The sequence below is a fragment of the Gordionus sp. m RMFG-2023 genome, chromosome 1 (genome assembly GCF_954871325.1).
Source record: "Gordionus sp. m RMFG-2023 chromosome 1, tfGorSpeb1-WG-v2, whole genome shotgun sequence".
Lineage (NCBI taxonomy): Eukaryota > Metazoa > Nematomorpha > Gordioida > Chordodea > Parachordodidae > Gordionus > Gordionus sp. m RMFG-2023.
The window spans coordinates 84,160,445-84,175,041 of record NC_088775.1 but is presented as its reverse complement, the minus strand read 5'-3'; the positions used below and the strand labels follow the sequence as shown (position 1 = coordinate 84,175,041).

At 26.3% G+C, this 14,597-nt stretch overlaps 1 long non-coding RNA gene across 1 annotated transcript; it reads right to left on the bottom strand.

Annotated features, from left to right (window-relative positions):
- Positions 1 to 9,983: 9,983 nt before the first annotated feature.
- On the bottom strand, positions 9,984 to 10,943 carry LOC135923019 (uncharacterized). The gene is made up of 3 exons (XR_010571109.1): positions 10,864 to 10,943; positions 10,786 to 10,821; positions 9,984 to 10,041 (listed from the first exon to the last, which is right to left on the bottom strand). It is a non-coding gene; the product is annotated as an uncharacterized LOC135923019 (long non-coding RNA).
- Between the last annotated feature and the right edge of the window lie 3,654 nt (positions 10,944 to 14,597).

The window sequence follows — 14,597 nt, the reverse complement described above, 5'->3', positions numbered from 1 at the left end:
TAGAACAAAGAAAAACATGTTTGAATCCAGAAAATATCTTCATATTATTTTTGCATTATAATTACATAAAATATCAATTATATATTTATATTTTTCATAAATATTCTATTTGATTAAATAAATTGTGCATAATTTAAATTGAATATTTTTTTTATGCTTAAAAAATTGAAAGAATGGCCATAATTAAATTTTATAAGCGGGCTTATGTTAAAAATTTTTATAAATAATGGGCGAGCGGGTAAAAGATTTTAGACTAATGGGCGGGCGGGCGGGCGAGCGGGTAAAAATATTTTAGACAAATGGGCGGGGCGGGCGGGTATATATTTTTAAAAACTATAAGCGGGCTGGACGGGCGAGTTAATTTTTTAAAAATCCGCCCAATGCAGACCTCTAGTATCGATACTGTCCATTCCACATTTCAATCATTAAGATTTTATAAGTTCGAGTCGGCTGAATTATAATATCATCAATATTCATGTATAAATTTGTCATTGAATTTAGAGGCCTCTAAATATTATCAATTTTTTTTAATTATAAATTCCAAATTGCTACACATTTATTATTTATTATATATATTTTTATTCAGATTATATGGCAATTTAAAATTTTTATTTCACCAAAATGATAATAAAAATTTCAGCATTACAGCTCTTTTTATTTCAGTTAAAATTACGATTTACAAGTTTATTTCACATGACAATTGTTTTTTCTATTAAATATATTCATACGATCTTTAAAACACTATTATTAAATGATTTATTATAATGATCTCGGTGATGTTGGCGAAAATCATTTGGTCATTGTATTCCACTCATGATTGCAAACAGTTCACAGGAGTAATCTATTCACATCTGTATCATAAAAGGGTATTATCTATATTAGGCACACAAGTTTCACTTATATTTGGCAGGGGCGTCACTAGCCTTTATAATTTTATGGGACTCAACTAAAAAAAATTATGGGGGCTTTGCCCACCATACCCTCTATTTTGCCCGGACCTCGGCCGGGTTTTATATTAATGTATCATACCTTTTTAATTTAAATTTGCAAATTCTGAACAATTAATTTTTAGCAACCTCCATTGACAAAATATCATGAAACTAATATAACGTTGTATTACGGTTTTAGACAATGTTTTATGGAATTTACTAATAAAGAAAAACATGTAGGACTTACCAAAATATAAAAAATATACTAAAAATCTTTAGAAGAAATAATTATGCAAATATTTTGAAGCCAAGAGTTATTTCGGTAAGGATGCTGTTAATTAGATAATTTTTTGAATATAAAAAATTTTATATTTTTCTTTCTTTTACTTTTTGAAAAATAAATTAAATGACCTTTTTGTAAATTTTCTTTTACTTTTTATAAAATATAAGAACGAACTTGTCGAAATTCTTTTATCGTAAATTCAGTCGTTAAGTTCTTAATCCATGTTATTATTGGAAATTTGCTGTCAAAAAATACCATAAAATTGTTATTTCCAAATTGTGCAAAATCTATGTGTACTCGTTCAAAAATCTTAGTTGCTTTCTCCCATGGATTTTGTATGTTATGTGGGTTATCTGTGTATTTATTGCATGAATCATAATTTTTCACCTCTTGATCTACCTCTGTATTTATACCAGGTCACCACAAGTAATCTATTGCTAACAATTTTGTTTTGCCTGCTCCTAGATGTCTCTTGTGTAATTCACGTAAGATCTCCTTTCTCATGTTCATCGATATTATTATTCTGTTTTCCTTAAAAAGACAATCCTTCATCAAGCTTAATTCCATCTCTATATTTTTATATGTTTTATTTTTTATCGGGTTGTTATTCCTAATATTATAAATTTTTCCATTAATTTTCATCGGGTTGTTATTCCTAATATTATAAATTATTTCCATTAATTCTTCATCCTTATTTGTTTCTTTAACTATTTTCTTGAAGTTTATTGGGATGTCCCAGAATTTGTCATCAATTTTTTCCAGGGATCCAAACCGAAACGAATATCGGTTCTGTTCAGGTTCGGATAAAAATAACAGTTCAAGGTTCAGGTTCGGTTCGCAAAAAATAAAAATATCGGTTCGGTTCGAACCTCTAAAAACCGGTTTGAACACTTTATATTCAAACCTACTTTAGGATTATGTATAAGATAAAAAAAAATTTTATTTCATAATTAAAGTAAAAACCATCATTTTTATTAATTGCACATTATAAAATAATATTGAATTTATAAATATAACAAATAAATATATCAATGAATAATTTTAATATGAACAAATTTTTTTATTAAGCCGCACAATTAATATATTTTCAAAATTCGTATCACTCAAATTACATCTATAAGGAGATAATATAAATTTAATTGTTGAAAAACATCTTTCTACACTAACTTGGGTAGCTGGCATTGCCAGTATGATATCACATTTGATGTGTCATTTATAATACTATATGTAAATAATTTATATATTAGATTTAATTTTTTTCTAGGCATTATAATTTATAAGCTTAAAATATTTAAAAAATGTTGTAAAATGGCAATATACTAAAGTTTATAAAAATTATGACTGACGTTTGATTGATAATAATTTTTAAAACAATTTGAATATAATTAAAATTTTTGCAATATACTACTAGTAATAACTTACACATTATTTTATAAGCATAAAATTATGAGACTCGAACTGGTTCAGAGGCATTTTAGCGGTTCGGTTCAGGTTCGGCTAGAAATTTTTTAGAGGTTTAGGTTCGGTTACCGATCTTTTTAAAACGATCGAATCCCGATCACGAACTTTTCAAAAAATGAGGATCGAAATCCAGGATCGACCTTTTTTTCTATTTAAATTTCTGAAGGAAATTTCTAACCGATGCAAAATTAACTAATATATGTTATAAATTTATTGTAATTGAATAATAATATAATATAACCGATGCAAAATTAACTAATATAAAAATAAATTAAATATGGTAGAAATTTATTGTAATTGAATAATAAATATAACAATTATAATATATTTATTTATAATTAAAATTAGCTTTTAATAATAAAATCTTTTCTAAATTATCATCATTTAAACATCCGCGTCTTTCATTTAGAACATGTTTAGCTTTACTAAACAAGGATGGCCAAGGTGTATTATATTCAATAAATATTTTTTTTTAATTAATATAAGTATTAAAAATATTCATGGAATAATCATTTGAATAAAAAAAATTTTTAACGGAATAAGCATTTTGTACAGTATTTTTCCCAAAAAAAGCATCAATGTCATCCATACATTCATTTGAGGTATCCGCATATGGTTGTTCCTGCATATTTTCCAAATGGGCAACTAATCTTTCTTTTACCATCATATTTTGTGGCAGATTAATATAAGGCCAATTAAGTTTAAATTTAGGGTGAATCATGGCTGCCAAAATGTTACCGCCTTCATACAGTGAAGGAAATCTATATTATGAAATGATAATTATTTTATTATTAAATAAGTCTTCATTTTATTCATATAAATCAAATCGAGTATCTGCAAAACTTAACCCTTTCAATCAAGTCTGGCACATCATATGTATGGTATTTATTTATATTTGGGTCATAACATAAATATTGATTAAATGTAAACTTAATACTTAATATACAAAGAAATTAACATTGTAATTTATTTACAAAGAATATTAATCAAAATATTAGCTTAAAATTCAAATAATCTAATAAATTTTTAATGTCTTCAAAGGCCCATTAATATTTAACTAGATATCAGAGTTTTAGTAGAACTGGCCAGTTAAAAATATTTTACTAAATTTGCCAGATCTTTGCAATTTTTTAATATATTTTGTAGATATCTGATAATATAAAATAATTGCATAAAAAAATATTACCTTTTATCAATACCTCTAAGATCACTATCTACAAGGGGCTGACAATACCGCAGGCAGCTAAATTTCGTTAATTTATCTATCAATATCGATAGAACGGGAGTTAGATATCCCTGCTCCATATTATCTTCCCGTTCCAAGATTTTTAACGAGATCGCCAAAGGTTGCATAACCTATAAAATTTAAATTTATTTAGAGAATATCATTGTATTACTATTGCATACTCTTTAACAAAAAAACATTCCTCTTGCCTAAACATTGCAAATCCAATTTGATCACATACTTGTTCTACTTCTGAGAACTTTTCAGAAAGCATCTTATCTATTAATTTCATGGATTGGTAATAAGAATTCCATCTTGTCTTGTTGGGAGCTATTAAATATCTTCCCAATTTCTCCAATAAATTATTCGCCATTTTTGACGACATATTTTGTATATTAACTAAAGCAAAACATTTGCAAAAGTGGATCTAGATATTCGTTTATAATTGAGATCACTATCTGCCATCTCCGCATCTGTTGTTGCAATAAGGTTAAGATTATGGCAACAACAACGTTGATGTTTTGGTAGATTGATAGTAGGATTGGGTCATCAACGGATAATATGTCATCCAAATTCATCAATTCCATATCCTCACTACTATTTTCTTCATTTTCTCCAAAAACTCTAGAAAAAATAAATTTATTTAAATATTTTTTGCTAAATAAATATTACTTAAATGCCTTGACAAAGTTGGTTCCATTGTCAGTCACCATCTTCACCACCTTATTATGAATTTTATAGAACTTGTGGATACCCATGATTTCGTTGGCCAAAACATCATATGTTTGCCTCCCAATTATCCTCCTCAGTGCCAAAACGGCTGACCTTCTCTTGAGGGTTAACGGATCCAGCCAATGTGCAGTAAGTCCAATAAAAGCCCTAATAAAATAAACATTATAAAATTCATATAAATATAATATACCTTCGATGACCACTCCAACAATCAGCAGTGGTGCATACATAAGAAACTTCAGACAAATCTCTTAAAAGATTTGTCGTCATATAAGAGAAGGAAGTAGATATCCTGTTGCCCAGTGTTTGGCGATAAATAATTTTTGTTGCAGGAGAAAATAATCATTTTTTCAAATGAAGGATCATCAACCAGAGACAGTGGTTGGAAGGTGTCAATAATAAAATCCATGATAACCTTGTCTGCTGTTTTTTGCGAAAAATTTAATTTAGATTGTCTGGATTTGCAACCAGAACCACTTTGGTTTTGCAGTAATATATTTTTTTGTGTAGAGAATTCGTTGAGGTGTTTGGTAATCTCATTTTTAAATTCACTGTGCTTTTTCTTTATAAAAGAAAAAAATAGTATGTATCAAAGTTGGATGAAAATAACTTCTCCTGAATCAAATTTCATTTTTAAAATTTTATATGGAAATTTAAAGTTAAAAAAAACAATGTACAGGCTGAATGTAAAACCTATATAAACAAAAAAATGATAAAGGGTTCAACACAAATTTTGATAAACATATTAGAGTGTATTATTTAATTTATATATAAGTTCTTAAATGCCAAAAAGCCTCATTATATTCATAATAGGAAAATACTTTATCAAAATCTTTGGCCCATATCATCTTGGGCAACTTTTAATAATGATAGACAATATTGTAAACTTAAATTTAAGATAACCTACCCCCTTTTAACCACTAATAAAACATACTTTAATATGTTTAAAAAAATTTGTTGAACCCTTAATCCATAGTTCTTAAATGCCAAAAAGGCTAATTGTATTCATATATAGGAAAATATTTTATCAAAATCTTTAGCCCATATCATCTTGGGCAACTTTTAATAATGATAGACAAAGACAATATTGTAAACTTAAAATTTAAAATATGAGTCAAATGATACAAAAAATACTTTCAATTCAAAATATATTATTAAAAAAAAGCCCTAAAAATGTTGTTAAGAGGATTATATAATCAAGCTCAAACTGAAACTATAATACTAATTGATTAGATTTAACATATTATAATAAAGAAATAATAGAATAGATATTTATTTTGCTTTTGGTGAAACATTGCTAAGTTCAATACAAATAACATTGTACTGGATGTTTTAATTATATTAAAGAAAGTCAAAATACATTATAAAGGCTTAATTATTAGTTATTACACTTCCATTATAAATACTCTTCTTTTGAAAATTAAACTAATATAATAGTAATATTAAAAAATAAATGCCTAATTATTATATACCAAGATTAACTCTTCATCAAATATATTATTAATTATACTGTATCTAATAATTCATTTTTTTATAAAGAATCTGTATCTAGATTCTATTTCTGTAGGACCTGCTCAACTCAGGAATGTAATAAATTAAATTTAAACTTGTTGACATTAAGATTATCAAATAAAAAAAATTTAAAAGAATTACTTGTAAATGTCTCTTTAAGTTCGAGGATGATATTTTGGAAGATGATATTATCTTCTTACGGAGACGGCATTTGGTGCTGATCATATTATAAGAGTTGCTTTCATCCATTTCACATAAAGTAAAATACTTACGTAATTTCAAAAATGGTAAAAGATTCTCATTCTCACTTATATCTGCTGTTACATCAATAGTAGAAGCAATAGAATCTTCTAAATCTATAATGGACATTTACATTTACCTATTTAAATAAATATTAATATATTAGTAGATAGCCCGTCAAAAATGAGGGAGAATGAGAATTTTATTCGTTTTTTTAAGAAAGATGTTATCTTTTATTTAAAAATCATATCCAATTTATATAATTTTTAAACCCCCCCCCCTCCCCATTTATGTCAAGTCCAAGCAATGTCATTGAGTCCAACCAGTGGCGTAGCTACGGGGGTGGTTTTCGGGTTTGGACCCCTCCCAGAGCTAAATCTTTTTTCTAGATTATACGTTCAAAAGACTTAAAAGTGACTATATATTAAATAAATGCCATTAGTATTTATATTTTTCTAGTTTTGATGTTTGTGGAAGGATATTATATTACTATTGAAATTATTCTGGATAGTATTATAATAAAGTCATTGAGAATAATCTACTAAATTATAATAACATATTATTGATGCATTTAAAAAATATATTTATTATATATTATAGAAGATATGGTTATGATTTGTAAGATTAACCCGGCCGAAGGCCGGGCGAAAGGGCCGAAGTCCCGTTAAAGGGGGTCTGGGGGGCAAAGCCCCCAGGCTTTTATATGTATGGACCCCCTCTAAGAAAAATTCCTAGCTACGCCACTGAGTCCAACCCATTAGGACTAAGAGTGGAAACTATTATTTGAGCCAAAATATATTTAAATGAGCTTGTACCCAATACCAAAATTCTTTGTAAATATATTACTGGTTATATAAGACTAACATTTAACATTAAAAAATTTCAAGCCAGGTCCAAGCTCATAATATTTGGAAAAAATTTCCACGCGTTCAAGACCTTATTTATAAAAAAATTTCTCAAGCCTAGCTCAACCCATAATAATTTTGAAAATTTTTTCCTAGCCCGGCCCATAATAATTTGTATAAGATATTCCCAAGTCAGGTGCAAGCAAATATTAATCTTGAGGAATATTTTTCAAGCCCAGTCCATCCCATATTAAGTTTCAAAACTATTTCCCAAACCCGGAGATAGTTAAATTTCTAAATAATTTTTCAACACATGAAGTCGGATTTACCAATTAGTGGGTTAACTCCTTTTATCAAAAAATTTGATAAGGGCTATCTATATCTTTTGTTAAGTACAAAAAAATGCTATTTATTTAAATTACAAAAATGCCATTCAATACTAATGAAACTTATATGCAATTTATTTATATATTTTTTAAGAAATTTGTTTTTCTTGCCATATAAATTTAGGTAATTTTTTTAAAAAATGATGAGGAATAATTATTACTCTGTGTGTCTGGTAAAATTAAAAGCAAATCCTTTCAGTCGTCTTCAGAAGGAAAAATTAATGTATAATATCATCCCATTTAGGGTTGTAGGTGAAAGTAAAGAATAATGACGGATTACCAAAGCAGTGTACAACACCCATTGCGTCCTGATAAAGCTGAGGCCCTGGGCTACTGGTAAAAGAAGAACGCAAAATGATATTTCTGCCAAAGTGTCCGTTTTGGTAACCCCCTCTAAAATAGAATCATGAACGACATTGTCAACTCAACCATAAAACGGTCGTAAGTATTGTTATAAAGGCCATGACAAAACTACAGCATATTTTCCCATTAATAATGTTAATGAAATTGGCCGCACTACACATTCACGTATGAACATCTCTCTAAATATTCATGAAAGTTCCTCAGGGAATCGGATAAAGTATTATTAATAATAACTCCTAATGAGGTATGATAGTGGAATTAAATGCTTTTATTTGTTAAAAATTAGGCAGAGGTGGCATAGGGATTGTGGTAGTGGTGATAGAAATATCATTTGGAGGCAACTGGGTGTATAAAATAAACATATAGATATAAAACATTAGATAAAAAACAAAATAAACCTCTAGAGGAGTTCACAGTGCCTTATTATCTTGGCCACCAGTAACTCTAGAACGGGTAAGGCGGTTGTTGAATCGTTATTTTTTTTCTTTGCTTATCTTTAATAAAAGATTCATCATATTTGGTAGCAATGTGAGGGATTAGGGTTAGCCTAGACAAATAAAGAAATCAGGCAAAAATATAAATATACTATTGTTGAAGTTAAACAAACATTAAAATAATGTAAAACCGGTAGAAGGGTCAATATTAGATGCATATTTCTAATAAGTTTGAGGGCTATCATAAAATAAAATTTTTGGGGGACTAATCAGTCTATTATGATATTCTAAAAGTTAAAAAATAACATGATAAATGTAATGATCCAAGCATCCAAGATCTTAATATTTAAAAAGATTTTCTCAAGCCCACCTTCCCTAATAATTTTGAAATCAAGCCCAGAGATATTAATTTTATAAATAATGAAGAGGAAATATCTGATTTACCAATTAGTAAACAGGTAAAATATATTACTTTATAAAAAGAATAACATAAGACTAACATTTAACATGGAAAAAATATCCAAGCATCCAAGACTAACATTTAATATTAAAAAATCCCAATAAAGGTTCAAGATAAAAGCATCCAAGATCTTAATATTTAAAAAGAATTTCTCTAACCCACCTTTCCTAATAATTTTGAAACCAAGCTAAGAGATATTAAATAAGACTAACATTTAACATTAAAAAATCCCAATATAGGTTCAAGCCTACAATATCTGGAAAAAATATCCAAGCATCCAAACTAACCTTTAACATTAAAAAATCCCAATATAGGTTCAAGCCTACAATATCTGGATAAAATATCCAAGCACCAAGATATTAAAATTTAAAAAGATTTTCTCAAGCCAACCTTCCCTAATAATTTTGAAATTCCCAATATAGGTTCAAGAAAAAAGCATCCAAGATCTTAATATTTAAAAAGAATTACTCTAACCCATTTTCCCTAATAATTTTGAAACCAAGCCCAAAATTTATAATTAAGGAAGAGGAAATCTCTAATTTACCAATTATTCAACAGGTAAAATATATTACTTTATAAAAATAATAACATAAGACTAACATTTAACATTAAAAAATCCCAATATAATTTTGAGAAAAATTATACTTGATAAATAAGAGAATATTCTATTTTGTAGGTCCTCGCTATCCCTAGTGCGTTTCTTTTTTTGACTGATCTGCCATCTTTTTCTTTTACTAATGACAGAATCACCACCTGTACAATCATTAACTGAGGTTAGGACATGGCTTGTTATCTAAAATAGAAACAAAAGAATAAATAAAAAAATAAATGCATTGAACTTGATGAGGAGTCAATATACCACCTGTACAATCATTAAATATGGGTAAGACAGGGTTTGTTATCTAAAATAAAAACAAAGAATAATATAAAGAATATAAATGCAATGAACATGATCTAAAATAAAAACAAATGAATAAATAAAAAATAGAGTCAATATTAGGTTAACCTCTCTAGAAATAGTGGGAATAATTATTAACTGAGGTTAGGACATGGCTTGTTATCTAAAATAGAAACAAAAGAATAAATAAAAAAAATAAATGCATTGAACTTGATGAGGAGTCAATATACCACCTGTACAATCATTAAATATGGGTAAGACAGGGCTTGTTATCTAAAATAAAAACAAAGAATAATATAAAGAATATAAATGCAATGAACATGATCTAAAATAAAAACAAAAGAATAAATAAAAAATAGAGTCAATATTAGGTTAACCTCTCTAGAAATAGTGGGAATACAATCATTAACTGAGGTTAGGACATGGCTTGTTATCTAAAATAGAAACAAAAGAATAAATAAAAAAATAAATGCATTGAACTTGATGAGGAGTCAATATACCACCTGTACAATCATTAAATATGGGTAAGACATGGCTTGTTATCTAAAATAAAAACAAAGAATATAAATGCAATGAACATGATCTAAAATAAAAACAAAAAGAATAAATAAAAAATAGAGTCAATATTAGGTTAACCTCTCTAGAAATAGTGGGAATACAATCATTAACTGAGGTTAGGACATGGCTCGTTATCTAAAATAGAAACAAAAGAATAAATAAAAAAAATAAATGCATTGAACTTGATGAGGAGTCAATATACCACCTGTACAATCATTAAATATGGGTAAGACATGGCTTGTTATCTAAAATAGAAACAAAAGAGTAAATAAAAAAAATAAATGCATTGAACTTGATGAGGAGTCAATATACCACCTGTACAATCATTAAATATGGGTAAGACAGGGAATGTTATCTAAAATAAAAACAAAGAATAATATAAAGAATATAAATGCAATGAACATGATCTAAAATAAAAACAAAAGAATAAATAAAAAATAGAGTCAATATTAGGTTAACCTCTCTAGAAATAGTGGGAATATCATCCATCATAAGCTAAAAATAGATATGAACATAAAAAATGAACAAATAAATTACTTCTTCTGATTTCAGGAATTCAAATAAAATGATAATCTCTAAAAATTGGTATCTGGCACTCCGATTTCAGTCAAGGAAAATGATAGTCTCATAAAAAATCAACAATAAATTACTTCTTCTGTTTCAGAATTTGGTATGAACATCTGTTTAAAAAAATATAACAAATAAAAAATAAATAAATAAATAAATACGTACCGATGACGTAGTGAGGACATCGGAAAATTATAATATTGATTATTATAAATTTATATTAAATAACTTGTAAGAGCTCTAAATCTCGTAAAATTTAGGAAATGAATAAATATATCTATAAAATAAATGGTGGAATGGAAGTTGATAAAATATGAAGATAGATATTTTTTTTAAAAATAATATTTAAATTTAATTTTCAAAATTTTTATTTTATTTATTGCTTTTTAAGTAAAAATAAATTTTTAAAAAGATCTGGATCGAATTTTAAACAAAATGATCTAGATCCTCAATTTAAGTCAGAATCATAAGTCTCGTAAAATTGACAAATTTGCGAGCGAATCCAGGATCGTCGATCTTTTGATTCGATCTTTTAACAACTCTGGGTTTAGGTTTGATAAAAAATATAAGTTTTTAGCGGTTTAACGGTTCGGTTCAGGTTCGGTTTGGATCCCTGATTTTTTAATCTATATTCTTTATCGCATTTTCTGTATTTGTTAATGGTAATCTTGATAAACAATCTGGCACTAAATTCTGTTTCCCCGGTCTATGTATTATTGTGTAATCATAATCTCCCATTGCTAAATTCCACTTTTGTAAACGCATTGATATTGAAGTATTCTCTTTGAGTGTTTTTGAAAATAAATATATTAGCGGTTTGTGATCTGTTATTATCGTAAATTTTGTCCCAATCAAATATTTTTGAAATTTTTTCACAGCATATATTATAGATAGAGCTTCTCTTTCAATGATCGTATAATTTGTTTCAGCTTTTGTTAATAGGCTCAAAAAAAATACAAAAAATAATTTAATTTTTATTTTATTTTATTACTACTTTTATCACTTTTTTATTTAACATTTTGTGCTCTATATATACAATTTAATTTTACACTTTTTACATTTTTTACTTATTGAAGTAATAAGTTTTTTAAAAGGTTATATAAAAAAAGAATTTCGACAAGTTCATCCTTATATTTTATAAAAAGTAAAAGAAAATTTACGAAAAGGTCATTTAATTTATTTTACAAAAAGTAAAAGAATGAATAATATAAAATTTTTATATTCAAAAAATTATCTAATTAACATATGCCATGTTAGAAATGAATTACTTAGTGACTAGGAAATAAGGACCCAGAGTAATATGATGAAAATAATTTAGATTTTATAAATTATTGTAATGAATTTTCTACGGATCTGTAGATTGAGCAGAATTAGTCGACATTTAGCCATTACCTAATTATAGTATTCATGTATTTATATGTGATAAGTTGGTTAATTGACATTCACTAAATGGCACTTTGATAATGTCTTGATTTTTTCTAATATATTCAGCTAGTTCACAACTCACGTTGTGTTTAAATATAGTCCACGAATCTTAAATGATTGAAATATTATTCTCATCATTATTTTTAGGCTTATTTGGTTATATAATTTATTGGGTATTTACTAATAAAAATATATTTGAATTAAAGGATAAAGGTATGAAATTTAAACCTAAATGTTAGGATGCTTTTATTTTTATGCTTTTGTTAAAAATATTAAAGGTGATGAAAACAAATTAGATGGTCATTCAGATAAAAAATTAAATGATAAATCTAAAAAGTTATCAAAGAAAATTTCTGTTACAAAAATTTTCAAAGAAGATAAAAGTGAAAAGGAGAATATCTTATTAAATCACCCATGGTTATGCACTACCTTAAAAGGACACACAAATGATTTATTGGATTTTACCATTAGTCCTAATGGTCAAACAATACTAACATGCTCAAAAGGTTTGTAAATTTATAAATCAATATTCAGATCCTATCTTACTAATTAATTTTTCACTGCAGAATAAATGTCAGAGACCTGCAGAGATACAATTTGCATGGCCTGTCCCAGATTTTTTTTTCCAAAAATTTTTTATGGCCCTGCCCATATTTTTTTTTAAAAAAAAATTTCATGCCTGGCCCAGATTTTTTCAAAATATATTATATTTATTTTTGATTTTTATAGCTAATAAGGGCGATTTCAAATGTTTGGTTTAAATATATGACTTGGCCCAGATTATTTTTAAAAAAATTTTCACCAGCCTTACAAGTCTCTCATAAATGTTATAATTTTTGATTAATGATTGTTTAATACACAACATATATATTCTGTAAATGAAATAGATGAGTATGATGCCTATTTGGCAGCTAATTTTCAATGTATAAACTCCATGAAATACCAAGGTTTATACTTTGCAATGCTAAGGACACCAAGCACTAGATACCTGCAAATTTGATTTTTTAAAATCTAAACCCAGTCTAATACTTTTTTAAGTCTGGCCAAAAATAATTAATTAACAAATATAAATTAGATATTTTTTTAAAGTATTAAAATCACTAATTTGTGCTTATCACAGATAAATTTTATTTTGATTAAATAAAAACATTATTTTCTATGTTATTTTTAACATTTTATTTATATTTTTCAAATCTGCCCTTGCCTAATTCTTAAAAAAATTTGCCTACTAAGCCTGACTTTTAGAAAGTTTGCATGGATCTAGCAAGAACATTAAAATTATGATAGTATACTATCAAAAAATTATATTTTATATATCACAAACCAGCCCAAAATTATATAAAATGAATGTTTTTAATTCTTATTTATTAATCCTTTTTTAAATTTATTTTTTATAAAGAAAAATTTGCCATCTGTTGTATATTTTATGAATCATAATGATCAAAAATTATATTTTAAATCATTTTGGTGTTTTTATTTATTTGGTTGTTCCCATTTATAAATCGAAATTTCTTTTTTTTTGGATTGCTAAATTTAATCATATATTGATACTTAATAATCTAAATTAAAATATTTTACAAATAGAAATCAAATAAAAGAGTGAATAAGATTTATTTGTCAAACTTGCATAGGAAATAACAAATGGAAGAATAATCACATAACTGCATAAATTTGTATTAATAATTTTAAAAATGTGTTTAACATTATGCCAACTATATATTATGATTAAATTATCATTTTTTTAAACGGTTATGAACTGTTATTTGTTAATTATTTTTTTGTAAAAAATAATTTAATCTTTTTATAACAGTCAGGTATGTGAACCCTTTGACAAAAAAACAGGGATTAAAAAAGGGTTCAAGGTTTGGAGAGTATAAAAAAATATTGACTAAGTAATGTGAATAAAATAACATAATTTACTAGCAAAACATTTAAAAATCATTTATCTGCAAAACATTTAAAAATCATTTATCTTACAATCATTTTTATTTTTTGTATTTTTTAATCCAAAAGCATCTCAATAAACAAAATTAAACATGTCAAAATATGACAAGCTTTATATTTATATTTACATAATTGCTTATATTTTAGTTGAATTAAATTTAAAAATTGAATATCTAGAAATATTGGGTTTTAGTATCCTTCCTTAATTTTATGTTTTGGTCTCAATATTACTTTTTAAAATTCATATAAAAACATATATTATATTATTATTAGCTTATTAAACTATCAATTATAATGAAATTTTACTTGCAAAAAAGTGAAAATTTTGAAAAATG